Source organism: Diospyros lotus, chromosome 13 (genome assembly GCF_014633365.1).
Source record: "Diospyros lotus cultivar Yz01 chromosome 13, ASM1463336v1, whole genome shotgun sequence".
Classification (NCBI taxonomy): domain Eukaryota; kingdom Viridiplantae; phylum Streptophyta; class Magnoliopsida; order Ericales; family Ebenaceae; genus Diospyros; species Diospyros lotus.
Genome location: NC_068350.1, coordinates 16,871,109 through 16,887,926, shown reverse-complemented (window position 1 = coordinate 16,887,926; position 16,818 = coordinate 16,871,109). Strand labels below are relative to the sequence as shown.

Here is a 16,818-nt window from a genome sequence, read left to right as displayed (position 1 = left end):
TATACTTAAAAAAAACTTGTTAGGTAACTTTTAGTTACTAAACAGTGTATGAGACTTAGATCAGGTAGAGTGCTAGAACAAGAAGTCCATTCACAATCTCTAATGTCTCAACAAAATGATAACATGTCTGCTCAAGGGGGTGATCATGCTGATCAAGATCCCTTGGGAGCTGAAATGCTTCGACCTCTCAGGGACTATTTGCACCCTTCGAGGCAAACTACTCCCTCTTGCATTGTACTTCCAGTTAACCATCATAGATTCAACTTTAAACCGGGTACCATTCAGATGTTACCTACTTTTCACGGTATGGATTCAGAAAATCCGTACACTCACATGAGAGAATTTGAAGAGGTCTGCGGCACTTGTGTCGATCAGAATGTCAATGAGGATACTGTGAGGCTAAAATTGTTCCCATTTTCATTAAAAGACAAAGCTAAAATGTGGTTAAACACATTAGAGTTGAGATCAATAGGAACATGGAGAGAAATGTAAACTAAATTTTTAAAGAAATACTTTCCGGCCAATAGGACAGCATCCCTTCAAAGACAAATGATGAACTTTGCTTGTAAACCCACCGAGTCATTTGCTCAAGCTTGGGATCGTTTCAAAGATTTACTTCTTACTTGCCCACATCATGCTTTTGAGCAGTGGCGGGTGGTTAGTTTTTTTCATGATGCCTTAACCCCCAACCTTAAGATGTTAGTGTCGACCATGTGCAATGGTGAATTTTACGAGAAGACACCTGAAGAAGCTTTTCATTTTTTCGACACTTTAGCTGAGAATACTAGGAATTGGGAGGTAAGTCCATTGTCTTTGGAAAACTCAAGAGAGCATGTCAGTCCACAACCTCGAGGAAAATTTCAAATAAGTGAAAGTGATAACATCAATGCCCGGTTAACAACATTAACAAAGAAGATGGAAGAATTAGAGTTAGAAAAAACCAAGGCCGTCCATGAGGTGGAAGTCCTTTGCGTGGTCTGTGAGTCGAATGGCCATATGACAGAAGATCGTCCTACCATTCCTGCTTTTAAAGAGGTCCTATATGGCCAAGCATCTGGAGCACAACCACGTCAGACAGAGGGTAGGCCTTATTAGAATCCGAATCAAAGTGGGAACTACTTAGGGTACAATCCTAATTCCAATACATACCACCCCAACTCCCGTAATCACCCTAATTTTTCATGGAAAAATAATTCTGCCACCCAACCCCATGCACCATTCCCCTCACAGCCACAGTCTTACCAACCAAACCAAGGGTCATCTGGTGCATATCAACCTCCTCATAAGAGATCTCTAGAGGACACCCTACAACAATTCATGCAAGGTCAAATAGGAACTAATACCCAAGTAGCCAAGTTTCAAGAACAAACAAATAGGGCTCTAGAAGACATGAGAAGTCAGCTAACTAAGTTGACTCAGACCTTGAGTGTTAGAGAACCAGGGAAGTTTCCCTCACAACTAAGTCCGAACCCCGTAGGTCAAGCCCATAGGGCCGAAGGGTCATCTAGTGAGAATCATGAACAAGTCCAGTCTGTCACTGTCCTTAGGAGTGGGAAAGTAATTGAGAAGCCTAAGGACCCTAGGACAATGTGGCCTACCACTAGTAAAAAAGACCAAGGGCATGATGAAATGAATGATGAGGAAGTGAATGAAGGAAGTAAAGAGGGTAAAAAGAAAGCTGAGAAGGAAGAAAGAGAGCAAGAGAGAAAGCAAAAGGAAAAAGGGAAGAGTGTTGAAGAGAGATCCAAATTTGAACCTCGACCACCATTTCCTCAAAAATTAGCCCAATAAAAAAGAGATAAAACAAATGCAGACATATACGAAGTATTCAAACAGGTAAGGATAAACATTCCTTTATTGGATGCAATTAAGCAAACACCTTCATATGCTAAGTTTTTGAAGGATCTCTGTACAGTCAAAAGAAAAATCAATGTGCGGGAAAAAGCATTCTTGACGGAACAAGTAAGTGCTATCCTTCAATTCAAGACCCTTCCAAAGTATAAGGACCCAGGATGTCCTACCATTGCTTGCATAATTGGAAGCCAAAAATTCGACCAAGCACTTCTTGACCTAGGGGCTAGTGTCAATCTGTTGCCTTTCAGTGTCTATCAGCAACTACGGTTAGGAGAACTCAAGCCCACTAGGGTCACTCTTCAATTGGCTGACCGATCAGTGAAAGTTCCTCGCGGGATTGTGGAGGATGTCGTAATCCAAGTGGACAAATTCTATTTCCCAGTGGACTTTATTGTCTTAGATACCCAGCCCCACCAGGGTCCTCAGTCACCTATTCCCATTATCCTAGGGAGACCATTCCTTGCTACTTCGAATGCAATCATCAATTGTAGGAATGGGATCATGAAACTATCATTTGGGAATATGACGGTGGAGATGAATGTTTTCAAGGTAGCTAAGCAACCAAATGACGAAATGGAATTTGAGGAAGTTGATTTAATCCAAACCTTAAGTGAAGAATACTTTGAGGAGGCTCTTTATGAGCAGGTTATTTATAAATTAGAGAAGCAAACTTCGGAAGGGATAGAGCCTGACGTTGAGTCAGCCAGGGTGATCACATAACTGATGCTTGGCCTAGAGCCATTGAAATTACCTGGGAATGAAACCCCACCATCTTTGGTTCGCCCACCCCAACTTAAGAGAAAACCATTGCCGAACCACCTTAAGTACGCATTCTTAGGTGAAATGGAGTCTTTTCCAGTAGTGATTTCATCAAGCCTAGAATTACATCAAGAGGAAGCATTACTAGATCTCCTCAGAATGCACAAAAAAGCTATAGGATGGTCTATCTCTGACCTACATGGCATTAGCCCCCTCACCTGCACCCATAGGATATTCTTAGAGGAAAATGCGAAACCTGTAAGGCAAATGCAAAGGCGTTTGAACCCGAACATGAAAGAAGTTGTCCGAGGAGAGGTTCTTAAACTGTTAGATGCAGGTATCATCTACCCCATCTCAGATTCCAAATGGGTCAGTCCGACTCAAGTTGTACCTAAGAAGTCAGGAGTCACTGTGATAGCAAATGAGAACAATGAGCTCATCCCTACGCGCATCCAAACTGGATGGCGTATGTGCATTGATTATAGGAAGCTCAACTCCGTGACAAGGAAGGATCATTTTTCGCTTCCATTTCTAGATCAGGTCTTAGAGAGAATAGCGGGACATGCCTTCTACTGCTTCTTGGATGGGTACTCTGGGTATAATCAAATTGAAATCGCATTAGAGGATCAGGAGAAGACCACATTCACTTGTCCATTCGGGACATTTGCTTACAGACGAATGCCATTCGGTCTATGCAATGCCCCTGCAACATTTCAAAGATGCGTGATGAGCATTTTTAGTGAATTGGTAGAGAATGTGGTGGAAGTCTTCATGGATGACTTCTCAGTGTATGGAGACAGCTTTAACAGTTGTCTGAAAAATTTAGAAAGAGTCTTAGAGAGGTGCAAGGAAACACATTTAGTGCTAAATTGGGAGAAGTGCCACTTCATGGTCACTCAAGGAAGTGTCTTAGGACACATTGTTTCTTCTAAGGGTATTGAGGTCGATCAGTTTAAGGTTGAATTAATTCAAAAATTACTCGCCCCAAAGAATGTGAGGGATGTTAGGTCTTTTCTTGGCCATGCTGGTTTTTATAGGCGCTTTATTGCTTCATTCAGTGCTATAGCCAAACCTTTATGTCGCCTTTTAGTCCTAGACATGCCCTTTGAGTGGACCAGTAAGTGTCAAGCTGCTTTTGAGAAATTAAAAAACTCACTTGTTTCCGCACCTATCATTCAGTCCCCTGATTGGTCCCTACCATTTGAGCTAATGTGTGACGCTAGTGATTACGCGATAGGAGCCGTGTTAGGGCAAAGGAAAGACAAGAAACCTTATGTGATATATTACGCTAGCAAAACTCTTAATGAAGCTCAAAAGAACTACACCACGACAGAGAAAGAGTTGCTAGCAGTTGTCTACGCCCTAGACAAATTCCGGTCTTACCTCGTGGGGTCACTGGTGATTGTTTTTACTGACCATGCTGCTCTTAAATATTTATTAACAAAGTAGGATGCAAAACCCCATCTCCTTAGATGGATCTTATTGTTACAAGAATTCCATATCGAGATCAGAGACAAAAAAGGGGTAGAAAATGTGGTAGCCGATCACTTGTCTCGTCTACCATGCCAAAATCTTAATCAATTTGAAAACCCAATCCAAGATTCCTTTCCTAACGAACAATTGTTTCAAACAAACACTCAAACTGAACCACTCACCTTTCCATGGTACGCTGATATAGCAAATTATCTAGTCACTAGACAGATCCCAGATTATTGGTCCAAACTAGATAAACAAAAATTTTTTAGGAAGGTGGTGACATTTTTCTGGGATGACCCGTATCTGTTCAAATATTGTCCTGACCAAATCATTCGCAGATGCATCCCTAATCATGAACAACAAAGTGTCATAAATTTTTGTCACACTCTTGCTTGTGGAGGCCATTTTTCCATTAAGAAAACAGTTGCAAAAATTCTACAAAGTCGATTTTATTGGCCAACATTATTTAAGGATGTGTTCAGATTTTGTTCAAGTTGTGATCGATGTCAAAAACTAGGCAGTCTATCCAAGAGAAACATGATGCCATTACAACCAATCCAGGTGTTAAAAGTCTTTGACTGCTGGGGTATAGACTTTATGGGTCCATTTGTTAGTTCGTTTGGGCATGAGTATATCTTACTTGCTATTGACTATGTGTCCAAATGGGTTGAGGCAATCCCGACAAGGAGCAATGACCATAGGATTGTGGTGAAATTTTTAAGGGAAAACATTTTCAGTCGATTTGGGATGCCACGAGCGATCATTAGTGATGGGGGTTCCCATTTTTGTAACAAGGTCGTGGCAGGTCTCATGAAAAAATATGGTGTGTTGCACAAGATTTCCACGCCGTACCATCCCCAAACTAGTGGTCAGGCTGAGCTAGCTAATAGGGAGATTAAACATATCCTAGAAAAGATCATTGCCACCAATCGCAAAGATTGGTCTTTGAGATTAGTAGAAGCTCTTTGGGCATATAGGACTGCATATAAAACGATCTTAGGAATGTCTCCATATAGATTAGTGTATGGTAAACCTTGTCATCTACCCGTCGAAATTGAACATAGAGCATATTGGGCAATTCAAAGAATCAACAAGAGTTTGACCGAAGCAGGCTTCTCTAGGAAGCTCCAATTAAATGAGCTTGATGAAATAAGAAACGATGCATTTGAAAATGCACGACTGGCTAAGCTTCGCATGAAAGAGTTGCATGACCGACACATCATTAGGAAAAGCTTTCATGTCGGGCAACAGGTACTTTTGTATGATTCTCGATTGCATTTATTCCCAGGAAAATTAAAATCAAGATGGGTTGGCCCCTTCATAATCAAGTCCATCTTGGAATATGGGGCTTTCGAAATTGAAAATCAAGAGTCAGGGCAATGCCTTAAGGTCAATGGTCATAGGTTGAAACCTTATCAGTATAGTTACGAGGAAGACGAAGGAAGTGTGGATTTAGGGGATCCACCATTAAATAAGTAAAAGAGGTTTCGTATCGTCTGGGAATCTGACGTTAAAAGACCACCTTTCCATTTAGGTTAAATGGATGTCTTTAGGTCCAGGACATTAATAACAACCCCTGTAGCTATTCAGGGTGAAGAAAACATCACATATTCATGCATCGATGACCGCCAGGTATGTCTATCCTCTATCTTTTCTATTATTATCGATTGAGGACAATGCGCAATTCAAGTTGGGGGGTAAGGTGGGAATTGTTTTGTGTGGTATATGTGATTTTGATTTTATTGGGCCCCTTAAAAAAAAATTATTAAAAAAATTAATTAAAAAAATTATTAACAAATATATAATAAAATAAAAACTTTATTTTCTTAATATATATATATATATATATAACAATATAAGAAGGAGACAAACTCAACGCCGATGACAACTATTTTTTTTTTTGGGCAGAGCAATCACACTGCCCTATAAAGGAAACGACACACTGCCCTATAAAGAAAAAGGAGACGCGGAACGTTGAAAAGAAACGTCGAACGTTGAAAAAGGAGACGCTAGACGTGACCCTGCACTTGTGGCACGTCTCGAGCCAAGTGTAGTTGTTGGAATGGTGACTTCCACAGCCCTATAAGAGACCCCATATCTGCATGAGGCAAGCCACACTTCTTTGAGCTCAGTCTTCTCTCCTTTGTGTTAAGGGGTTGATCGATTCCGAAAGAGATTTTGGTATTATCTAATTGTTAATGGGTAGTCAATCTAGAAAGTCAGACACCATATAATGTTGCGTTTGGTATCGTTATCTTGTGCCCAAAATGTCTCTGAAAGTGATTGATCAAAAGTTGACCCTTGGCCCCCTTGCCAATAGTGCATAGTGCAGTGCATTATTGCACTACATTATTAAAAAAAGGGGGCAGCTGAATCCAAATTGAATTGGATTTGGAGAAGAAGAAAAAGGGAAATGGGGGGAGGGAGGGGGGGATTAATAAATGAGGCAGAGCCCTCTACCTTCTCTCTGTTTCTCTCTCTCCTACATATGTTTTCTTATTTTTCTCCTTCCTTTGCTTGCTCAGAAAATATTATGCTGTCATAGAAATTATACGTGTAATTGTTACACATATAATTTTGAGATGTGGGCAATGGTGATACATAGAACCTCTGTGTCTAACACTGGAAGAGGTGACTGAAATGGTATCATTTGGTATACTAGGTATAGGCCGACTAAGACCATTACATCTTAAGGTGGATTCGATCTCATTACAGAGACCGTTTCTATACTCCATCCTTATATCGGACAACATGTACTCATTTATTTATATTCAGTTGCTGAATATGCATGTTGTTTAAATACCCAAGCTAGTGTATGGTGTGTGTGTTAAATTCAGCTGTGTATCTGATATACGATAAAAAAATTATTTTTTCCCATACTACTATACTAGTGATTGTAGGTGCCCTTAACTAGGGACCCACAAAAAAGATGATATATATGCCAAAACCAACTAAAAGCATTACACATACTCCTTGTTATAACAACGAAAGCCACACTTATACATTCTTACTCATAGACATATACATTAGGGTCTATATGCCCACAAACGTAACTTAATATTACACACTACATTAGGGTTCACAAACCTACCATATCCCCTTAGGGGTACAACCTAGAACATAAACAAGCATAACTTAATATTACACATCACAAAACAACCCCCCAAGGACCTTTTGGTTAGGATGGCTCTGTACACACTTCTACACCAAGGCTCTAGATTCACTTGGCTTGCCCTCTTCTTTATCCTTACCCTTACCTGGAATGATGCAAGCAAATATGAGCCACAAGGCCCAGCAAGTATAACTGGAAGAAAGTAAGCATAAGAGTCATGGGTATCGAGAAGCAAAAGAATCATGAATGTCATTTAAGAGACTTTCACATGGTAACACGATGAAACATGCATTCATGCTCATCACATGCAATCCTTTTAAAACTATAATCATGAGACCAAAGTCTAAAACCATGGGACCGAAGTCTATAACATAATTTAACGGGAGCCCAGTCAGGGAGGGTAGAGCTCATGGTGGAGTTATGGTTGCGGCCTTACCAACATTATTAAAAGCGATGAGGCTCTAGCTTGAATGACCCAGTTCTTCCACGATCTCGAGAGTACCTAAGGTTGTTCATGCATCCTCTTCTCCTGTAAAAGTTTATGTAACACCCCCTCTCCTAGAACTGCTCAAGAAGAGGTGCTACGGGAAAATAAAATAAACTAACTGATAATCTGAAATCTGATACCATAAATGATATCTCAATCAACTGAAATAGAAACTCTGAGTCAATACAGACTGAAAACCATAAACTCTATCTAAGGGACAATCCCTCAATTGCAATGTAAAATAGATCTAAACTAAGGAAACATTATAAAACTCAACAGACTCCCAGACATCTTTTATCTTGGGCGGCTCCACATACACACACTATAGACCACTGCTGCTAGGCCCCACATCTGGTACTCTCCTGCTAGAACCTAGATGGGTGAAGAGTATAAGGTGAGCTACAAAAGCTCAGCAAGTAATAAGCTGGAAAGAATACTAAAGCTGAATCGAAGAATATCGATACTGATAAATAATTCACTAAACTTGTACTGAATAATCACTATCTGATTGCATTCATAAAAATGTAATGCACATAAACTGTAAATTAAATGCAGGTATGCAACTTTGGCTCATAGGCCCACATAATCTGATAATACATACCTGTCTGAACTGAAACCTGCATACATAAAAACTGTAAGCACATACTGTGGGCAAAGCCCCTAGCCCCCTGGTTGCCACCAGGCGAGCAACTCATAAACTGAGCTGAAACTGAAACTGATGGGATCCCCGCGGACAAGCCGCCTGGCGCGCATAATGCAATGCAATGCTCACATAAATGCTAGCACATGATATGTAGTGCTCCATATAAAGTCATGCTCAATGCTCATACCAAAATGTATGCACATAATCTCACAAAACAACGTTGATCATCTTATAATAATGCTGAACATGATATGATTTTTATCATCTATATTGAGACTCAAATATTCTGAAATTTCTGAGTATAGATATGGCATATTGGATTTTATCATATCTTGGCATAAAAATTCAATATTTGAATAATTGAATATTTATATTAAATTTAAGACTTGCATTAAGAATTTATTGGAGGCCATTCGGATGCCATTTGATACTATTTGGATGATTGATGAAGCATAAGAAAGCAATTTGAATGAAACAGCAGCCCATTCGAATAAAAAAACGGATTTCAGCAAGCTCATTCGAATGGCTGAAAGCTCATTCGAATGACAGAGACTCATTCGAATGACAGAGGATTTATTCGAATGATAGATGATATTCAAAGGCTATTCGGATCTGATCAAGAACTCATTCGAATGACTTCCAAATTCATTCGAATCGATTTTGGAATTTTCCAACTTTTGAACTGGCAAAAACTGACTTATTCGAATGCAACAGTACCCTCATTCGAATGAATTTATGGGGTACCCACGAGTCATTCGAATGACAAAGAGACTCATTCGAATACTAGCAACAACTTATTCAAATCTTCAAGGACTCATTCGAATGACAAGAAAACTCATTCGAATGATAGTCTCAAAACTTCAAAAATACATATGAATGATACGATAACACATGACTTATTCGAATGACAAAGGACTCATTCGAATGACTGATATATTATAAGGAAAAAAACTTACGATAACACTGGAAACTCATTCGGATGCCTCAAAACTCATTCGAATGACACAAGACTCATTCGAATGACTGGAATCTCATCAGAAATAAAACTCATGACATAGAAATGATATCTTGAATCAAAACTTAACATTACTACACCATTTTGAAAGAACTCTTGGAAGGACAGATCCCAATTGATTCCAAACAAAGTTATGAGTGATTCAACAATAAAATTGATAAGAATCGCTAGAAGTAATCATGCATGATCTAGAATACATACTCACTGCTCGTGCATATATATATATATATGCACATTGACTGAAACATAAATCTGGAACTCAATGAAGGACATGAAGAGTCTTGCTTAATCTGAGAATATATGCTAACATGATTTGGAGATCATATTTAAAAGAATTGCTATAAGAATCATGCATAACTTCTTCATGCACTCGCTGTTATTCACACCCACATATAGATATATATATACGTGCACTGTCTATAACAACTAAAACTCAACAAAAGAGTTACTAAAAAACTGATATTAATCACTGAATTACGATCCCGTAAGAATGTTTTACAGGGATAGATGCTCGCTTAATGAAGCCTTTGATATGCTAATCTAAACACACATATAGGAATATATAATCTGGTTGATAAACTGAGAATCAAAACGAGAGTCTTAAAAATTCTCGAAACAAACTGTTATGATCCTGTAATGAAAGGGATTACAGGAAGAATACTTGCCTTTCAATTTCTCTGATTGGATCAACTGCTTCTAATGAAAATCTCCTATGCAAGACTTGCACCCACTGTTACTTCTTCCTACTCCTTCACGGCGTGAGGAGAAACTTATGTTATAAGAGGATATATAGATGCAAGCCATTAGGAAGCCCTAGATATCCCTCTCCTTCTCCTACTATAACTAGGAGACCTTAATCCCAATCCCTTCACGGACGGATCATCAAACCTCCTTTCATATGGATTCTTAATCCCTTAATCACAATAACTTTAATTAATAATTAAATGCTAATATCAACTCCTTAAATGACCAACATGTCTTTGCATTTAATTTGCATAAAAAATAAATGCCTTTAAAAGCTATTTAAATGTTATTTTCTCAATTGAAAATTACTAGATTGCCACATTAGCAAATCCCTTTAACTCCAACATTAAATAAAAATAGATGCTATCATTTTCCTTCAAAATCTCTAAATTGCCACATTAAATAATTAATTGGCAAAATCTCTTAATCAATACTTCAATAATTAATTAGATAATTCTTGAATAAATACTAGGCCCTCTAATGGTTCGTTACAGTTTAAGGGGTGGGAGCTCGTACTGAAATGGCCGGCTCGAGTCTCGACCCTATCAGTCTACCTGGTTCTGACCCCGTACCAACTGTTGTGGCTCCCTCAAATCCAGTTCCCGTAGGTACCTCCTTACAGCCAAGGGCAGTTATAGCTTCCGTGAGTTGCGGGAAGTCCATGGTTCATGAGGAGGCTCCCAAGAGTAAAAGGAAGGCTCCTTCGACCTAGCAGGCCCAAGTTGACAAGAGGAAAAAGACAAGCACCTCTGTAGAGCCGAGTGCATTTGAGGTCGTGGCCGATGGGACGTACTTCGCCCCCCTCCTTCATAGCTTGGATATGGTCCTTGGTAATTACGCCAAGAACCTGAACATGAGGGAAATATCGGGCGAGGCTCTTAATGACTATGTTGCTTGCCACAGCCTTTTGGTATGGTTCTTTTCCTTATCTTGTACTTCTCTATTTTATCTCTTTCGAGTGTGTTGACCTTTCAAGTCTTATAGGCTTCCCTGGGCATCTTCAAGCAAAAAGAAGAAAGATCTTGCGCCGCAAAAGAAAAAGAAAAGCTCGAGACCGCGATCGAGGCACTGAAAAAAGACAAGAAGAAACTGGAGGAGAATCTGGCTTTCGTGACCAGCGAATCCAGGAAATACTGGAACATGGCTGAGGGAATGCAGGACTGGGTTAGGGAAGCTGAGAGAGCCAAGAGGGAGGCTGAGGATGAGCTGGGACGTAAGAAGAGAATGTATGAGTCGACCTTCTCCCAGGCGACCTCAAAGCTAAATAAGGTTGAGGTGGAGCTGGTTGTGGTGTGAGGTGCTTTGGAGCAGTCCAGGTAGAAGGTTAAGCAGTTGAAGGTCAATGTCGAGGTTTGGATTGTGAAAGAGCCTGAGGAGGTCAAGTTTGATATCTGTAGTGGGTTTGTTTTCACCTTATGGAAAGCGCACCCAGACCTCGACTTCTCCTGCTTCGGCAAGAAAGTGGTGGAGGCGGTGAAGAAATATGCTGCCGATGCTGCAAGCTCAAGAGTCGTTGCCACCCTGTCCGAACCCAATCAGACTGTGGTCGATCTTTCTGTTGAGAATGTCACTAATCCTGCTCCCAAGATGCAGCAGCTCCAAGCCCAGACCCTTTAGGCCATTAGACTCTTTTCTTTTTCTTTCTTTATTCTTGTACTTGGACTTTGGGAGTAATACATTTTTGTTATTCAATTGAATTTTCTGCCTCTTTGTCATTTACTATGAATTGAAATCCGAACATAGAGACAAACTTAAATTTAGTTAATCCAAGAATACCTCTAGCTCATTGCCTGATCATAAATCTTAAAAACAAGCAACTTTAGATAACATGTTTGAGTAAGATATCATTAGTTTGAGCCATATGTCTAGTAGGCCATGATCTAAGCTAACATATGGTAGCTCGCTGTATCGTTAAATTAATTCGCATTTTGCCGTCAAGTTATACGTCTAGGTAGATTATAATTCGATCCTAGCTAACGTACCATGACCTTTAAGGGCTTTAGCGAGGTCAAGATGAACACCTAAGTAGATCGCAGTCCACGACTTTTGTTAAGATGAGAGGACCCCGACTAGTGGACCATGACTCAATAGGTTTTTAATCGAGGTGGTAGCTTAATAGGCATCAAACCATGACCTGGTAACTGGGTACCATTGTCTGTGACAATCTGTTGAGGAACTTCGAACCTGCAGATGATATTGCTTCATACAAATTTTTCTACCTTCGTGGTAGATATCTGTGTGAGCTCCTTCGCTTCTGCCCACTTGGTGAAGTAATCTATAGCTATTATACAATGCTTACACCCACTGCGAGTTGTTGGAAGTAGCCCGATCAAGTCGATGCCCCATATGGTAAAGGGCTAAGGGCTGCTCATTTGTTGCAAATAAGTGGGAGGAGCTCGCGGTATTTTTGCAAACCTTTGACACGCGTTGGATTTCTTCACAAGATTTATAGCATCTCGCTTCATGGCAGGCCAGTAGAAACCCTGGTGAAATGCCTTTTGAGCCAAAGATACTCTTCCAGCATGATTGCCGCAGTGTCTAGCATGGATTTCTGCGAGAACCACTTGGCAATTAGGCTCATCAATGCATCTAAGTAATGGGGCTGAGAACCCCCTTTTGTACAGCATATCGTCGTGAAGACAGTATCTGGCTTCCTGAGCTTGAGTATGTCGTGCTTCTAACTTGTTACTTGGCAGCTTTCCTTCTTGCAAATATTTAATGATGGGCCTCATCCATGAATCCGGCCTTAGCTCAATTGCTAACGTCTCATTTTTCCCCTCTGTGCTTGGTGTGGCTAGGAACTCCATAGGGATGGTCCCCAATGAGTCTGCATCTCCTATTGATGCCAAGTGAGCAAGGGCATCGACGTGAGAGTTCTGGCTCAACGGGACTTGATTCAATTTTCACTCCTCAAAGAGGCAAAATAATTCCTTAACTTTCTCAAGGTATGCTACCATCTTTGGGCACTTTTCTTGATATTCCCCTTGTATCTGACAAACTACAAGCTAGGAGTAATTGAAAATTGCTAATCGCTCTGCCTTGACTTCTCTTTCCAAGCATAGGCCAGCTAACAGCGCTTCATACACTGCTTCATTGTTGGTCGCTCTGAATCCGAATCTCAATGCATAAGAAATCTTGTGCCCCTCTGGGCTTATTAAGAGCATGCCAGCTCCAGATCCATGCACGCTGGAGGAACTATCTACGAATAACTCCCAGATTAGAAATACTGAGGAGGCGGGCTCCTCCACTGGTCTTGTGAATTCTGTGATGAAGTTTGCTAACACTTACCCCTTAATGGTTGACCTTATCTTGTACTCCATGCTGAATTGGACAAGCTAAACGGCACACTTGAGTAGACGACTGGATGAGTTAGGTTTCTGCAAGATCTACTTTAGTGGATGTTTGGTAAGCGCGCCAATCTAATGAGCTTGGAAATAGGGGCATAGCTTTCTCGATGCGACCACTAGGGAAAGGGCGAGCTTCTCCATGGGGGTGTACCTTATTTCAGCATCAAGTAGCCTATGGCTCACATAATATACTGAGTACTGCACCCGATCTTCGTCCCGCACTAGTGCTACGCTGATAGCATGCTTAGACACTCCCAGGTAGACAATCAAATCCTCCCCTTCCTTTGGCTTAGACATAAGGAGAGCCCATCCCATATATTCCTTCAGTTGTTGGAAAACATTCTCACACTCCTCCGTCAACACGAAGCTCTTTGCTTGCTTTAAGGCATCGAAGAATGGAATGGACTTATTAGACGCCTTGGAGATAAACCTGCTGAGGGCAGTGATCTGGCCATCAAGGCTTTGCACTTCTTTCGCCTTAGTAGGTGATCGCATGTCAAGCAAAGCTCAGATTTTCTTGGGGTTGGCCTCGATCCCCCTTTCATTCACCATGAATCCCAAAAAATTTTCGGAAGCCACACCGAATGAGTACTTGAGCGGATTTAATTTCATCTGGTACTTTCTCAGAACTTGGAATGCTTCTTCTATGTTGCTGATGTGGTTAGCGACCTATCTAGACTTCACCAGCATATCATCAACGTACACCTCCATGGTTTTTCCGATCAGATTTTCGAACATCATGTTGACCAGCCGCTGGTACGTTGCTCCTGCATCCTTAGTCCAAAAGGAATTACCTTGTAGCAGTATAGCCCTCGATCCGTCACAAATGATGTATGTTCCTCCTCGTCAGGGTTCATAGGGATCTGGTTGTACCCTAAATAGGCATCCATGAAGCTCAGAAGGTGGTGGCTAGCTGTTGTATCCATGAGCTGGTTAATTCTAGGTAGAGGAAAACTGTCTTTTGGGCAAGCCTTGTTCAAATCTGTGAAGTCGACACATGTCCTCTACTTTCCATTCTTCTTCTTCATTAGGACTGGGATCGCCACCCAGGTCGGGTAATGGGCTTCCTGATGAATTTGCTGGCCAGGAGTTTGTTTACCTCTTCTTTCAAGCCCACCTAATGCTCAGCCGTCATGGGTCTCCTCTTTTGGAGAACCAGCTTATAGTTGGGATCGATATTGAGCCAATGCAGCATTATATTCGGGTTTATTCCCACCATATCTTTATGGTTCCATGCGAATAAATCTAAATGCATTTTAAGAAAATTGGTCAGCTGGGACTTTACCTTGAGGGAGAGGCCTTTGCCCACTTTGAGGCACCTTTTAGCATCGAGGTCGTTGACCACAATATCCTTTAGCTCGTCTATCAGGCTGGCAGCTCGGTAGCAATCCACATCGCGAGGGTCCAGATCGTGGCTGACTCATTTGCTACCGATGACTTGCGCTTCCCCTTCGGAAACCATATTGACCTTTTTTCCTTTGAGCCCTATCTTTAGTGCTTCCTCATAGCAGCATCTCGTCGAATACTGCTCACCTCTTACACATCCGGTCCCGTTTGGAGTAGGGAACTTGACTGCCAAGGCTTTGGTTGAGACAACTATGTTCAGGTCATTCATGGCAGGCCTCCCCATGACGATGTTATATGTAGAGGGGCCATCAATGACAATAAAATCTGGCATCGTCGTGGCCTGAAGATCTGACTCTCCAATCGTGAGTGGCAGCTTGATGCGTCCTTTCGAAATTACTGCCTCGCCGGTGAAACTATACAGTGGTTCTGGGGATGCTATTAGCAGGTCTGACCCTAGTCCCATTTGGTCAAAACAACCTCTGTACATGATGTTTACCGAACTACCTGTATCCATTATGATCCTTTGCACCTTGCTATTATCAATTCGAGCATAGACCATGAGGGCATTGTTATGCAACCAGTACACATCTCTGGAATCATCCTTGGTGAAAGCGATATCATCTGAAGCCAATCTGGATTTCTTGGAGGGCCCTTCTTGGTTGCTATTCCCTACGAGCAAAAGGTGACCAGCTTCCCGAACATACCGTTCGTGGGATCTGTTGAAGTCCCTGCAACATGAGGCCCTCCATGAATGGTAAAGATGGTTCTTACCGTAGGTGTTTGGTCCAGCTTGGGAGCTGGATGAGGACTCGGTTGGGCTGGTTGTTTGGACTGTTGATCTCTTAGGCGCACCACATAGTCATGTAGGCTGATAAACTAACTAATAAACTAAAATCTGATACCATAAATGAGTACCTCAATTATCTGAAATAAAACTCTGAGTTAACATCAATTGAAAACCATAAACTACATCTAAGGAAAAATTCCTAAACTAAAATATAAAACTAATACTAAACTGATAAATACTATAAACTAACAAACTCTTAGACATCTTTAATATTAAGAGGCTCCACGTACACACAGTATAGACTACTGCTACTAGGCCCCACATCTGGTACTCCCCTACTAGAACCTGGAAGGGTGAAGAGTATAATGTGAGCTACAAAGCTCAACAAGTAATAAGATGGAAAGAGTAACTGAAACTGAATAAAAAAATATTGATACTGAGAAATACTTACTGAACTTGTACTGAGTATAATCACTGTCGGTTTGCATTCACAAAAATGTAATGCATATAAACTGTAAACTAAATGTAGGTATGCAACTTTGGCACCTAGGCCCACATAACTGTATTATATATCTATTTGATTTAAATCCTGCATACATAAAAAACTGTAAGCACATACTGTCGGCAATATGCCCCTAGCCCCCTAGTGGCCACCAGGCGGGCAACTCATAAATTGAGTTGAAACTGAAACTGGTAGGATCCCCGCGGACTAAGCCGCCTAGCGTATAATGCAATGCAATGCTCACATACATGCTAGCACACAATATATAGTGCTCCATATAAAGTCATGCTCAATACTCATACCAAAATGTATGCACTTAATCTCATAAAATAATGCTGATCATGCCAAAATAAAATAATGTTGAACATGATATGATCTTCATTTATATATTGGAATACAAAGATTCTATGAATTATGATTTATGGTATGGGCATGATTAAATTCTGGCATATAAACTCATTACTGGAAGTTATTGAATAATTTAAATTAATTAAAACTTGAATTAAACTATTTTGGAAGTTCAATTAGATTTCTGGAAAAGCCATTCAGATATGATAAAAGACATCCGGATATGAAGAAGGCTCATCCGGATACACTGACGCTCAAATAAGAAGCTGTTCGGATATACTAGAATATATTTGGATAGAAACTAGGACATCCGGATATGATTATGGTCATCCGGATATCTAACTGATGCATTTGGATATAACTGGAGACTATTCGAATGAAAAATTCAACTTTGGAG

The 16,818-nt window shown here is 40.7% G+C and overlaps 1 pseudogene; it reads left to right on the top strand.

Moving 5' to 3' along the window:
- The first annotated feature begins 1,389 nt into the window (after positions 1-1,389).
- On the top strand, positions 1,390-11,707 carry LOC127788079 (uncharacterized; annotated as a pseudogene).
- The last annotated feature ends 5,111 nt before the right edge of the window (positions 11,708-16,818 follow it).